The 11,731-nt window shown below is 32.9% G+C and overlaps 1 long non-coding RNA gene across 2 annotated transcripts; it reads right to left on the bottom strand.

Annotated features, from left to right (window-relative positions):
- Positions 1-2,039: 2,039 nt before the first annotated feature.
- Positions 2,040-6,572, bottom strand: LOC114303496 (uncharacterized). Of its 2 annotated transcripts, XR_014360340.1 has the most exons (5): positions 6,323-6,572; positions 4,248-4,355; positions 3,219-3,293; positions 2,916-3,135; positions 2,040-2,601 (listed from the first exon to the last, which is right to left on the bottom strand). It is a non-coding gene; the product is annotated as an uncharacterized LOC114303496 (long non-coding RNA). The 2 variants fall into 2 exon arrangements; XR_003643760.2 differs by lacking the exons at positions 4,248-4,355; positions 6,323-6,572 and adding an exon at positions 3,945-4,031 and having other exon boundaries at positions 2,272-2,601.
- Positions 6,573-11,731: the final 5,159 nt, after the last annotated feature.

Here is an 11,731-nt window from a genome sequence, read left to right as displayed (position 1 = left end):
CACTTTCTTTCATGAGGAATCTTCTACAGACTATGCACATTGTGTTTTCTAGTAATTGTGGTTCTTGGATAATCTTGTGTGTTTTAAGGTACTAATCTGAAATTCCTTGCTTGCTCCACCATATTATTTTTGTCATTTTCTTCCTGTTCACTGTTTTCAGTGTTTGTGGTTGTTTTTAGTGAGGGGGAGTTTGGTTCATCTTGATTTGGGTTGGTAAGGGAGTTTGGTTTTTCATTGCAAGAGTTGTTTAGCATGAACACTTTGATATGCTTGGTAAGGGAGATTGGCTATATGTTTTGCATGTTGCTATGCACTATTTGCCCTTCTTGTATGTTCCTGGTATTTACATCGTCATATCATTGCTTGGGTGGTTTATGATCTTTCTTTTGTTGTTTGAGAGTTGTTTTTCATGAGTCTTAGTTTTCATCTATTCATGTTTTCCATCTCATGTTTCAAGATAATCGTGTCATATGTCTATTGCTTTTTCATATACTCTTGTGGGACTAATAGTTGTTTTGGAGATTATGGCACTAATAACTATTTTGCAGATCATGACCTTGAGAAAAAAGTTGGCTTTTGTAGGCTGTAATGGGTTGGGGTGTTTAGGATTTTATTTGTTAGGTGTGTTTTGTCACGGCATTGCCAAAGGGGGAGATTGTTAGGTTTTATTCTTGGCAACCCCGTTTGACAAAACTCCTTTCAGTTGTATTTATTTTCTCACTTTTATTTCAGTGAGGCTATGAGTGTTTAGATGCGAATCCAACCCGAATTGTGCCTTTCAGAGAAGTTTGTGATGCTAATGCTTTCAAGATTGCCACTTCGCTGATTATGACGGGGATCGAGTTGCCCAGTCAGCTCATGGGGGTCCAGGGGGCAGCACCCCTTGGCGGGTCCGAGGCAGCGCCCCCGAAGCAAAATACAAAAATGCATTCCAAGTTGCCTGTCTGCTCGAGCGGACATTACCCCGCTCGAGCGGAGAATCCTTGGTTCCAGCAGTTTTGGTCGCCTGTAAAAGTACTGAGATGTGTGATTTCGTGCTCGAGCGGACCTCTATTATATCACGCGCATATTTTGCTGAAGCCGCTCGAGCAGGCTATTGGGCGCTCGAGCGGAGATCGCAGGACAGATTCTATAAATTCGCGTGTTGGGTCAGATTTTAGGATTACTACTCCTGAAGTCCTCCAGATCTTCTTTTTGGATTCTAAAGCTTATATCTGGGGATATTTTGTTAGTTTTCTTTGATGTTTTATTGAGTATTCAACTCATGGTTTAAAGAGAGTACATCAAAGGTTTATTTGTTCTACAACAAGTTGGGTCTTGAGTGACGCAATTTTTTTGTCTCGAAAGAGCTAATTTCATCACTATAGATATTTGTGACGAAATATTTTCGTCACCAGCTTCGTCATTGAATGTTTGTCACTAAAAACTATCATGACGAAAAATAATTTTGTCACCAATGAAATTAGTTCAATGACGAAATTTTTTGTCACCAATAAAACAAGATTTTGTCGCCAAAAATTCTCATTTTCGTCACCAAATAATTATTCAACACCATATTTATGATTTTAGTTGACGAATAAATTTGTCACAAATGTTGATCATTGATGAGGAAATAATTTTGTCACAGTAAGATGTAAAGGTGACGAAATTTTTCGTCTCCAAAAGTCATACATGGGTGACGAAATATATTTCGTCGCAAATATATTTATATACGTGACGAAATATATTTCGTCACAAAACAATAAAATCAATGAAAACTTCTATATTTGCGCTGCAACAAATTTTGTCAAAAAAAAAATGTTTATTAATGACGAATAATCACTTTGTCATAATAACAAGTACAAATGACGAAACAAATTCATCACTAAACCTATTCCATACTTTATATTTCAATTTCAATTATTATTTCACAAATATCCCTGCTCATATCCCAATAGCCTTTTAATTGTACTAAGAAATCACTAGCTATTATACATCACTCCACAAAAAAAATCAATAAACAATTTATATTATAAATCAAAATATATCTATCAAACAACTTTAATAATATAAACCATTAAGTATAACCAAAAAACCACCAAAGCAAATCCCAAAATGAACTAACATGGAATCCACAAAAAAAAAAAAAAAATCAACACTCAATCTTGATTTGCAACTACAACTAAGTATCAGTTCACGAAACAAAATTCAACAGTTGATCTTCATTTGCAAGTATACTTCCAAACGTCATCAAAAACCAATCTGCAAAGAAAATAAATAAAGAAAACATTAATATATTATCAATTACATCTAAAGGGCTAGAGAAATTTTTTTTCCATACAATGAAGGCCAGAACCATATTAAAAAAATTAATAATAATAAATTCATATAAAATAAAGTCATGATCATCAACTTGTTGGTATAACAAATAGATATAAAATTCAAGTAGTCAATTGAGTATTTATAGTAGTTAACTTTGAGTATTTCAGTTGCAAATATTTGAATGCTTACCTGTATCTATTCCTTGTTTCCAGCAGAAATGTTTGAGATTGTTCAACAGGCTTCTTTCTTGATGCTCTTCTTATGATTGTGGGTTAACAGATTCAGCAAGCAATAATTGGTCTATAATTTGAATTGAAGAAATAATAAATTTAAAATTTTGCATAGCTTGGGTTTGGGAAATAAATCGAAGAAAACAAATTGTTCTACCCAACCAAACACTTAACTTGTGAGTGAAAAAGTTGCATATCAAATTCAACATAAGCACATAAAAAGTTGAAATAGGCTCAATGCAAGACAGGAAAGGTAAGTTAGGAAGAAGATTGAAATAGCGCCTAAAAATTTAGGTTTCCATATTCAACCCCCTCCCCCTTCTAGAACACATTCATGCGCAATGTGTGTGCGTGTAAGAGAGAGAGAGAGAGAGTTGTCATTACCTGTCTGTAAAATAAAATGCTTCTTCAACACCATCACCATGCTTCACATCTATATCAATGTATAGAACACGTGGAAGATATTTTAGAAGCTCCAAAATCCGCAAAACCAAGTTATTGCTGTAACAAAAACCAGATGCTTCGCACTTCTTGGCATGATGTAGTCCACCAGCCCAATTTATGGCAATGTCACAAAGCCGATTGTTCAATCTACGTGCAACATCTGCCAAAAAACTTCAATCCCTAGCCAAGGAAAACTTAATGCCACTCAAGTTTAAATTACAATACCATTTGATCATAATTTACCTATAGTTCCACCAGCATAAATTTGACAGAACTGAAACAGGTTTTCAAAGATAGGGCAATCTTCTCCAAGATTATCTGAAAAGGTGAGGTGGACAAACAAAACTTGAAATTATTTGATAGTCAATAAAACTAAATATTAAACCAACATAGCACCAAACTCATCACTTGGTCTTATCCACCCAATTAATAGCACATTAATTCAGAGGCAGTGATGAAAGAACTAAAAATTATCATCAAAATCATAGTGAATAATTATTGCAGTCAGCCACTCAGGTATGGTAATCACACCCCAATTTAATAATTTCCACGCCAGTAATTTGTTATGAAAGATTAGCTACAAGTTATCCACTCAGTCAACTTCCATTTACACTTGAACTTCACCAAGTTCTTAAAGTACATACCTTGATGCAAAATAACTAAGTCATTCTTTCACACAACTATGGAAAAAATGTGTTCCCTTATAGATATTGTAACAAGGACACATATGGCAATTCCCAACATCAAATATTTAACAAATTAACAGAATCAATTAATTTCACACAAAGATTTCACAAAATGAAAAATATATGAGAGATAAAATGTAATGCCCAACCTAATGTTTAACATGAATACTTTTCTATAAATAGAGATCACTGCTTATAGTTGTTAGATCAATAATGTTAACAGATGAGCAATACATTTAAATATGCATAGTTTATCATCGTTTATATTTGACCTTTCTCAGACCTGAATAACAGATACTGCTACAGATATGGAATCTGATTCTAGAAACAAGCTCCCTGTGCTACAAACTGCTGCAGCGCTTGCAGTTTCCCCAAATTATATGGAATTAAGGAAGGTGAAATCAAGCAAGCATGTGAGAGCAATGCTATATATATACATAGAGAGAGAGAGAGAGAGAGAGAGAGAGAGAGAGAGGTGAGAATTGGAAGGTGAAGGGATAAATAAAATAGAGGCAAAAAGTTATTTTTCTAGTAGTGATATATATATATATATATATATATATATATTTTAACAGACGAAGCTTACCTTCCTAGAGAATTGTCTCCATTTCGCTGAAGCTTCCTTAGTCATTGTCTCTAAAGTATACTCAATTTGTTACTATTCTGAATTGGAAATTCGTCAAACACCTCTCATCTGAAATAAAAGAGAAAACACTATGCTTCTCTGAGTAATGGCTTAACGAAAAACAAAAAGAAAATAATTAATTAGTTCAAGCATCTAGAGAATGTCATATATATGATGCTAATACTTGTTTTCTCATTATATTTTTGTTTAACTTTTGTTATATATTCTCTTATTCTATTAATAGTTGTCCACCACATATAATGTTGGCCATGTAAATGATGTATTCTTATTAGAAATATTTCAAGACATTTATAGTGTGGGAGTTGCATTCCGAAGAATTGTTAACAAGGTTCTTATTGAGATATTCACTACATAGATTGTGTTAGGGACTAGTAGAGAAGAATCCAATAAGTGGCATTGAAATATTTGAAACTATGAAATTTTATTTTAAATTCGGACAATGTTTCTAGGCGTATCTAAGAATTGTTATTCTACTTGTCTTTCAAACACATTCCCTCCCCACAAGTATTTTTGGTACTTGTGGGTGGACTACACCATGACACCAAATCAAGCTCAAGCCACTCCCATGCACCAAGGCATATACAAGGCTAAGTTAATGAAGGAAAATAATTGTGTACCAAGTTTGCATATTGTGCATATGGGCATTGAAGAGTCTCTAGATATGTTGCCTTCAATCTCCAGGTCCAAGGTCATGGCACCATATGCATTGATCTATGATTAGGGACAAGATAGCTCAACCTAATAAAGCAGAGCCAGAGCTGGAGCAGAGTCATGTCCTAACATTAAGGGTCTATGTGTCGCATGAATTTGCTGATATATGGAGGCATCTAAGTTGTGCAGAGGTGACACGAGGCAAGGTCGGACTATACACTGGCACTTTACAAAAAAGAAAGGATGTTCCAAAAACCATTTTCCTCATCTAGCCAACTAATCAACTGTTTTAAAAGGTTCTATGACAAAGAAGGCCATATGAGTGACATGGAATAATTGTCTAATAGGCAACTAAATAATCTGCTACAGCTGTTTTAAATTTTAGAGTGGAAAAAAAAACAGAACTTTAGATTTCAAAAAAGAAAAACAAGATTTAGATGAATTTGCTAAACTGAAATCTTGATGACATTTAAAAAAAGACGCAATAAGGAGAGGGCTCCACTAGGATGGCAGCAACCTGAAACCACCTCCATGATTGTTAATTATTTCAGCTCCCAGCCTCCCTTAGTGAACAGAAAGTTTTCCTTCACCTCCAGAATCCATGATAACCAATTTCTTTTTAGTTTCCTTACATGCTCCTTTGCCATCTGATTTCCCAGTTTCAGTAGAGTTTCCTTAATTCTCAATTTTTTTGTGTGCATCAATTGTGAATTCATGCCATATTGTAATTCATTTCTTATAATGCTATGTTTTTTTAATTAAATTTGATTTATTCATTTCTAATAGTTAGCTGAAGAAAATAAATGCAAGTAGCAGACCCAAAATAACTGACACAAAGGCTTGTTCAATTGTATATATATATATATTGTTTCTAGAATTATATACAAAAAAAAAAAAAAAAAATTTATTTTTCCTGTACTAGAATATTCAAGACAGAGGCACTTCAGATGAGAAGCCTGAGCGCATGGCATTGACATCACATTCCCCCTAACACTATGGAGCCACTAGCCCGGTAAGCCTCAAATTTTCAGTGTTGAAAACCTTTGAGCTACAAGATCAAATATAATACTATTTTAATTCACACCAAGAATTCTGTTATAGTCTGTGAACACAAAGGCACCGAGGTAAAAAAGAAACAAGTAAGTTCATATAAGATTAAAAGTTAATTTGGTAAGAAATAACGTAAGTGAACTTTAAGTCAGCTTGTGCCCGTGCTTCAAAGGAAGACTGAAAACCTTATGTTGTTAGGACTTTTTCTTGAGAATAATCATCCTATGTTGATACAAGAAATAGATGAGAAAGAATATCTATGCCTTCGCTTCAAATAGTACTTAGGACTGATAAGAATTCACAAAACAAAATACCTCCCAGAGATCTTCTTTCCAGTAAACTCTGTAACATTAATGCCCTTCTATAGTAAATCATGCCAAACACTGTAATTCCAGCCATGATAATGGACACTATTAGAATATGAAGTAAATATCTATGTCGTGTAAACTATCCAAAAGATGCTGAAATTGAATATAAACAAAGTTTTCCCATAAGATTCAGGGAGTAAAATGAATAAGCATCAACTGAATCTAACTTGTCCTAGCTAAATTCTGGCCTCAATACGATGCCCAAAACCGAAGCTCCAAGGAAGCAAACACAAACCCACTTATCCTGAGCCCAATGCCTACAGCCAACATCGCATTTTTTTAAGAAAAAAATTAAGGATTCAAATGTTCTTCCTTCAAGACAAAAAGGAATAACGTAGTCTAATTATCTATATTCATTAGAAATACATAAAATTATGTTCTACCAATATACAAACATAGATTGAAAAAATTGAAAATAGTGAGATTGAAAAACAAAAGATCAAAGTGAATGAGATTCTATTGAAAAGAAAGCAGACCAATCATTATTTGGAAGAAAATAAAGATAAATGTTGATAAGATAATCATTGATTTAGATAAATAGGATTTCATCTAGAATGTAAGCCATGCCAGGTCATTAAGCATAGAACAGGTAAAGGTTAACCCATGTAGTAATTCACATACTTTAACATAAGAAAATGATAAGGAAGAAATTGAATATGGAGAATGGTCAACAGGGCACAAAAATGTGATGAACTTTAATGTCTTCCTTCCATATTGAGAAGAACAAAGCCACTTGGAAATTAACATAATCAAACCTACTTGAGTTTCTACATTAAGTGAGAGGGCATTCATAGCAAAAATGCTGATCTTAATTGAAGACAGTAATAAATTTTTTTAAAATGTCTAAAGCAGGCCTTTAATTTTCGTAATTCAGACTTCAAGTAGGACAAACTATTGTTTATGTCAAGAAATTGGATGGATAAGCAGAAGATGGGAAAAAACAAAACAATCAACAGATCTACCTCAAAAACTTACCAATTTCAAGCTTTCCATTGTTTCTTTAAAAAAAAAAGAAAAAGAATAAAAAGATGGACCCAAAACAATTATCAAACATCAAAACAACCATATCCCTTCAATTTGGATGCAGAGAAAAGCAATAACAAGATGGAAAAATTCAAAAAAAATTATTTTCCTTCACCAAGAACCTAATTTCACATTCAGGTTTTAATTTTTTTAATTCAGATTCAAACATTTTCCCCAACTCACATTCAAGAAAAAATAAATAAATAAAAATTCACAACCTAAAACACAATTGTAATTTTTGATTTGCTCAATCAAAACCCTAATTTTTCAATGAAAGAGAGAGAGATAGAGAGAGAGAGACCTGAAACAAAGTAATAGCATAAATAATTTAGTTCCTCATCCTCCCCTGAGTGGTTATACCAATCTCATTCTCGTTAATCGGCGTCTCTGGCCTTGGTTTCTCTACCCTCTGATACCGATCCATCTAAACACAAAAAACGCAAAGTCAAAAACACAATTTTTTCTCAAAAAAATCAAAAACCCAACAAGAAAATAGCAAAAGAGTACATAGAAATTAGATCTGAAGAAGGGAATAGGAAGAGGGTTAACCATGGTGAGTGTTGAGCAAGTTCGGAATCGGTAAAAGGTAATTAAAGTCTCTAAAAACCCGCTCTTGCCTTTTGCTAGTCTCCATGGCAGCTCTAGATTGATGAATTTTGTGAGAGAAGAGCCATGGCCATTGTGGGTTGTAGAGAGAGAAATTGGAGGGAAGAGAGAGAGAGAGAGAGAGAGAGAGAGAGAGAGAGAGAGAGAGAGAGAAATTGGTGAGAATATGATTTAGGGTTGAAATGGAAGGGTGTGGTAGAGGAGCTTCTGCAGATCACTAGTTGAGTTTTTAGCATTTGCAGAGAGAGAGAGAGAGGGGCGGGGAGAACTATGCCCAATTTGAAGAGTTTTTCATTTTAGTATTTGGCGTGAATATTTTGTTTTGGCGCTTACTGTTATTTTGGTTATATTATTTATGATAGAAATTGTATGTGGTGAAAAGTAAAATATTTTTAATGACTAGTATATGTGTGTCATAGAAAGTTTACTTTTTAATGGTTGACTTTTTGTGCGTCGTAAAAAATATAATATTTTTAACGACTGGTTTTTTGTGCACCGTGAAATATTTAATATTTTTAACGGCTGGTGTACGCGGTCATTTATAATTGATGTATTAACGACATGTCATATGCACGTCCTAAAAAGTTTTATTATTTACGGCTAACATTGCAAGCTGTAAAAAAATCTTCAGTATTAGCATTTACAGCCTACGCAATAGACACGCTGTGGTTGGAAAATTAATTACGACAAGCAAAAAAAATAAATCGTAAAAATGAGAAATCACGCCTTGCATTTACTGTATGCCGTTAATGTGGAGCCGTAAAAACTCAGTTTTGTTGTAGTGGAGAGAGAGAGAGAGAGAGAGAGAGAGAGAGAGAGAGAGAGAGAAAGGCCATACCTTTGTGTGTTTTGCAAGAGGGGGATGAGAGGAAAACTAGAGCACCAAAAAAAAGGAAAAAAAGGGTCGGGGAGAATTAGTAGGGTTCGTTTTTTTCATTACCGCCAAATCTCAAAGTTCCCCTTTAAGATTGGTTGGTGATAAAATAATTGTCATTAAAAATTTTAAAATATTAAAATTATTGACGATAAAAATATATTTCTCATTAAATAGTTTTAAAATATTTAAATATAATTTTTTTAAAAAATATTTAAAATTATTGGTGACAAAAATATATTCCTCACTAATAATTTTATAGTTGGTGACAAATTTTTTTCTCACTAAAAGTCTCAAAATTTTGGCGCCACCCAAAAAAAATTAGAGGAAAAATCTTTGGTAACGAAATTTAATTTTTCCTCACCTAAAAATAAGTATTAATTGACGAAAATAAATTTCGTCACCTACTATTTTTACTTTAATTTTATAATTCGTCACGAATTATTCTTATTTAGTGACAAAATATTTTCTTAATTACTTTTCGTCACCATAGGTTTAGAGAGTTAATTAACTTGTGTTTTGTTTTGAAAGAGAGAGAGAGAGAGAGAGAGAGAGAGAGAGAGAAATTGAAAAACAAAAATAAAAAGGGGGAAAAAGTTAGTTGTCTATTTTTTCCATTACCGCCCAATATGTCAAAATTTTTCCTCCAAAATTGGTGACAAAATAATTTCTTCACTAAAAAGTCTCAAAATATTAAAAATTATTAGTGACAAAAGTATATTTCTCACCAGATGGTCTTAAAATATTTAAAATCAAGTTTCTCAAAAAAATATATATACAAAATTATTGGTGACGAAAATATATTCCTCACTAATAATTTTATAATTGGTGACAAAAAAAATTCTCACCAAAAGTCTCAAATTTTGGCGCCAACAAAAAAAAAAATTAGCAGGAAAACCTTCGGTGACAAAACTTAATTTTTCCTCACCTAAAAAGAAGTATTTGTTGACGAAAACAAATTTCGCCACCTATTATTTTTATTTTTTATTATACGTGACAAAATTTAATAATTCGTCACGGATTATTCTTATTTAGTGACGAAATTTATTTTCTTCACTACTTTTCGTCACCATAGATTACTTTTGTTTCTGAAGAATTCGAGCCTAAAGCTTTGGTGGATTCCGGGGTGGCTCATCGTAAAGACAATTCCGAGGTGAAGACGGGTTGGAAGAGGCATATAGAGGTTGGTTCAATTAGGCGTGGATTCGCTAAGTAATTGAGAATATACCTGTGTAATTCCTTTAAATCTTCTTAGTGGATTGTTTTGTGGCTGTTGCCCGTGGTTTTTTTTATCACAGTTGGAGGTGTCCAATTGTGGTTTTTTCACGTAAAATCGTTATGTCTCTTTGTCTTGATTGTTTGATTGGGATTGTTATATTCTGTTTAAAATTGATACATAATCACAAATCAACATCTAGGGGATTTCTAGATTTTTCAAATTTGAATTTCAAATACTATAGAAACGCTATGGAATATCTTCATGTCTGTAAGAAGGTCCAAGATGATTGCCATAATGCTAATAAAGTCTGGTGATATGTTGATCTTTCTCGTCTTACCAAATCTCTAGAAAATTTTGCATTTTGTTGCTACCTTTATGCATTATGATGTTGTTGTTGGAAAAATATGATTTAATATAGGTATATTTTTTAGCCCAAATTTAAGTGGGTCCCAAACGTCTTTTGGGGTTGGTCCGAAGAGGTGAAGTATTCCTTGCCGCGTGGCAAGCCACACGTGAAGACGGAACGTCAAAACCATTTATGAGTGAATAGGAAGTTGACGTCGTTTTCGGGTCTAACATTAATTTTTTAGATAAAATTCTTTTGAATTTTTCCAATAAAAATTATTGTGGGAATTTAATTTAATTCTAAATTCAAATTTTGGGTTCCTGAGTGGTTTCCTAAAGTTTGTAATTGTGAGAATTTAATTTAATTCTAAATTCAAATTTTAGGTTCCTAAGTGATTTCCTAAAGATTGTACCTCTTCCTTTATTTATTAAACTATTCAAATATATATATATATATATATATATATATATTCAAATAGTTTAAATAAATTAAGTTCCCACAAGTTTGACTTTTCCACCAACGGTTCACTCTATTTCCAATTGGTTGAAAATTTGTCCACTAACGGTCAACTTTTCAAATTGTTTAATATTGGTTTTCTTAGTGCTAACCGTCAGAGGAATGGTTTGAAATATGAGGTGCACCTTTTCACTTAATTGTGGCACCTATTCGGGTCTATGTAGTTGCCTATAAATACATGGGTTTACCAACAGTCTTGGGTATGAAAAATCAGTCTAAATTTTGGTCTTTTTGTTGTCCAATTTTTTCCTAGTGCATTTATTCTTCATATTTAGTTTTAGAATAAATTAAAGAGAGTATAGATCACAGGTTTGATTCGCCGAACAAATTGTTTGGAGTACTACTACAGTTTGTGAAGATCATTGTATATATCCTGGGAGATAGACGCCACTCAACCGTAAGTACCGTAACGGGGCGAATCTGTCTTAAGGACAGAGTGTCACACACTCGACTTGGTCTTAATTTTAATTCGGTTCGATAAATAAATCTGGTATGTTATTTATTTATTTTGTTTGTATTTATTTCAAGTTATTTTATATACACAGAAGATTGTTCCAACAATCTTAAAACAGATCCGAATTATCCTGTTTACATAATTTTTCATTTGTTTTCCTTTTTCATTCTTCGTAAATAATTTCGGAAGAAAATTATTTTTTGTGAATTTACAAAATAATATTATTGTTAGAAAAACAAATAGTGATTATATGCTATTTGACAGATAGTAGTAATATACTGTCTCTTTTCTTTGACAACTAGTAGTACGATACTGGT

The sequence above is a fragment of the Camellia sinensis genome, chromosome 2 (genome assembly GCF_055761805.1).
Source record: "Camellia sinensis isolate YWXY chromosome 2, ASM5576180v1, whole genome shotgun sequence".
Lineage (NCBI taxonomy): Eukaryota > Viridiplantae > Streptophyta > Magnoliopsida > Ericales > Theaceae > Camellia > Camellia sinensis.
Note: the sequence above shows the minus strand (reverse complement) of the source record. Positions and strands in the feature narration are given on the sequence as shown.